Below are 3,742 nucleotides of genomic sequence, written 5' to 3' on the forward strand. Positions count from 1 at the left end.
CCTTCTTTCTTTCCCTCCTTTCTATTGTCCCTGCTTCATCTTATCATCCCTGCTTCCTTTCTTATCATCCCAGCATGAGATAGTCAGTTTGAGATGTAAAGAATTCTTGGGTTAAAACTTTGCTTTGTTGCTGGGAAAATGTGTCTAAACATCAGATTTCCATATGTCATTCAGTCAAAACATATACTACTTCTACTGACTTCACTCCAGGTTGAAAATTTCAGTGTATATTGTAAGATGTCATGGAGGGAGAATTAGAGTTACAAATCAAGCTTCAAGAGGGTTTGTCATCATAAAACAAACATAGGGAAAAAATGAAGAGAGAGAGGGAGGGAAGAGAAGAAAGGAGGGGAGAGAAAAGGAAGAAAAAGAAAAGGAGAAAAGATTCTTAAGGCTTGCAGCAACAACAAAAAAGGTAATCATATGAGATGATGGGTATGGTAATTCACTTGACTGTAGCCACCATTTTGCTGTGTATATGTGTATCAATACATGTTCACCTTAAATACTCACAATAAAAAATGAATATGTACGTTTTCTAAAAGGTTTGCTGGTCCCCCCAGGCACCCCAGGATGCAGCGGCACATTCACAGGAGCACCCTGGGATTCTTTAAATTTTTGGAGGGAACACAGCAACATCTGTCAGATACCAGGCCAACTACCAGCTCAAAATAGTTCACAGTTTTCAACGTTACATTTCACAAATTTTGATGACACCATGTCTTTATAAAACTGGATTTTCAGCAATTGCTGTGATAAAAAGCAAGTATCAAGTGAAAATCAATGTGGAACAAGAAGTGAAAATTGTGATCATAGTCCAAGGTTTGAGAAGGGGTGCTGTACCCAACAGATGCACAGCTGCCATTAATAAGTAATATTAATATGAAATAAAATATTAATTTTTTATCTAAGTTACATGTATTATTTTTTCAAATGGTTCTCATAAGGTAGTAGGATATAAATGCTTATTCACTTGTCAGGATTACCTATTTAAACAGAAGGTTAGCTGCTGCTTTTGGCCTAGGGGTACAAAGAGTCAAGAAAGTTTGAAAACCTCTGCTCTATGATACAACCTAATTTAAAGGATCCACGTCAAACTTATAATCTGGAGTCCTAATCACTTCTCAAAATATCTTCCCCTTACTTTAAAGTTAGATTATCCATAGCATGTGTTTGATAAATTTACACTGGGCTTGCCGTTGAGTTTGATTTTTATGATGTTGAAACTGTAAAGGAGTTAACAATCAGAATCACCTGGATTCAGATCTCAGTTGTTTCCAATACAAATTTGAGGCAGAAAATATAAGGAAAGACCATGAGATTTTTGACATCAGCAAAACTTTAAATTCCAGCCAGACCACTTTTTCTTTTTGAGCCACATCTCTAAAACAGGAACAAGATTCCATTGTGGATCATTGAAAGATAAGTGAACTCATGCATATAAAATACTGTATTCTTGACACATGACATTTCCTCCTCTTTTTTGATTACTGTAGCCACTTAAAGGTGAAAAATACCTTTATAAATAAAGTTAGGTGTTTTAAATTCTGATACCAACACATGACCACCCAAAAGATTTATATATGGAATAAAAAGATTCCTACCTTGAGAGAGATAAAGTCTGATTCTGACAAATGCAGCAAAGGAAGAAAAATTCAAAGGCAATGGACTGCAGCTGTATTTGAGGAGATCAAATTAATGAATAGTGTGGAGCACAGATTTGGGTGGCCAATCTAAGATCAAGAAGGAGATTTTCCATGGCCAAAGATGAAAAGAGCAACCAGATTAATAGGGAGGCCTAGAAGTCATGCCCTCCCCCATCCTGCTTTGAGACTAAAAGGAAATGCAGACACTATTATTCTTGATTAGTTTTCTGTCAATTATTTTCTCCCAGTACTGTTTCCTAGAGTTCTATGGCCAAAATATCTCAACGGTGTAGAAGTTGAAGCAAAGGATTTCACCTGGTGTCTCATGATCTTCCTAGCTTCTGGGTATGTGAATACATTTATGAGCACTAATGATGCAAGTTCTCAGGAAAAAAAAAAAAGCAGGGGGATGGAGGAGAACCACCTTGGGTCAAGGTAAAGGAAAACTTGGAGTTCAGAAAAACCTAAAGAAGTATGAGTTTTTAACTCCGAGGTTTATCTAATCTGCTTTTAATATGCCCAATTAATCACAAAACAATAGATGTTATACTAGACAGTCTGATTCCAAAGCCCAATGCCTGCTTTCACCACTGCTGTTTACATTGTACTGGGAGTTCTAGTGAGAACTATTAGACAACAAAAAGAAGTAAAGGGCATCAAATTGGAAAGGAGGAGGTAACACTATCTCTATTTGCAGATTACATGATCATATGTATAAAGCATCCCAAAGAAGCCACAGGAAAGCAACTAGAGCTAATAAATGAATTTAGCAAAGTTACAGACTATAAGACCAATGCAAAAAAAGAAATTCATTTGTGTTTTTTTACACTAGCAATGAACAATCCGAAAAGGAAATTGAGAAAGCAGTTCCATCTACAATAGCAGCTAAACAAATTAAACACTTAGGAATATATCTAACTAAGGAGGTAAAAGATTTGTATGCTGAAAACTAAAAATCATTGCTGAAAGAAATTTATGAATATCTGAAAAATGGAAAGGTATCGTATGTTCATTAATAGGAAAACTTAGCATTAAGATGTTAATACTACCCAAAGTGAGCTACAGATTAAACACACTCTCTATCAAAATTCTAACAGCCTGTTTTACCAAAATGGAAAAGCCAACCCTCAAACTCATATGGAATCACAGGCAACCCCAAATAGCTAAAACAATCTCTAAAAAGTAGACTAAAACTGGAGGACTCATGTTTTCCAACTTCAAAACTTCCAACAAAGCTACAGTAACTACTACTGTGATACCTGCTTAAGGACAGACATAGAGACCAAAGGACTAGAGTAGAAAGCCCAGAAATAAATTCTCACATATGTAATCAATTGATTTTCAACAAGGGCGCCAACACCATTAAATAGAGAAAGGACAGTATTTTCGACAAATGCTGTGGGGAAAACTGGATATCCATGTGCAAAAGAATAAAGTTGGACTTCACCTTATACCATGTACAAAAATTACCTCAAAATGGATCAAATACTTAAACTTGAGTTAAAATTATAAAACTCATTAGAAAACATTAGGGAAAATCTTCATGACATTGGATTTGGCAATGATGTCATAAATATGACACCAAAAGTACAGGCAACAAAAAAATGGACTTCATCAAAATTAATAACTTTTGTGCATCAAAGAACATTATCAAGAAGGCAAAAGACAACCTACAGAATGGGTGAAAATGTAAATCATATATCTGAGAAGGGATTAACATCCAAGGTAATTCCTACAACTCAACAACAACTACAACAAATCACAAACACCCTAATTCAAAAATAAGTAAAGGATTTGAATAGGTATTTTTCCAAAGAAGATATACAAATGGCTAATAAACACATAAAAAGATGCTCAACATCATTCATCACTGGGGAATTGCAAATTAAAATTATGAGATATTATCTCACCCATTAGGAGACTGCTATTTAAAAAAATAGAAAATGGTAGCTCTGTTTAAGTTCTTTGAGAAATCTCCAAACTGTTTTCCACAATGGCTGAACTAATTTACATCCCCACCAACCAGAGTATAAGTTTTCTCTATGTTCTTTACAGTCTTGCCAGCATCTGTTGTGTTTTTTTTTGACTTTTTAATA

The sequence above is a fragment of the Pan troglodytes genome, chromosome 5 (genome assembly GCF_028858775.2).
Source record: "Pan troglodytes isolate AG18354 chromosome 5, NHGRI_mPanTro3-v2.0_pri, whole genome shotgun sequence".
Lineage (NCBI taxonomy): Eukaryota > Metazoa > Chordata > Mammalia > Primates > Hominidae > Pan > Pan troglodytes.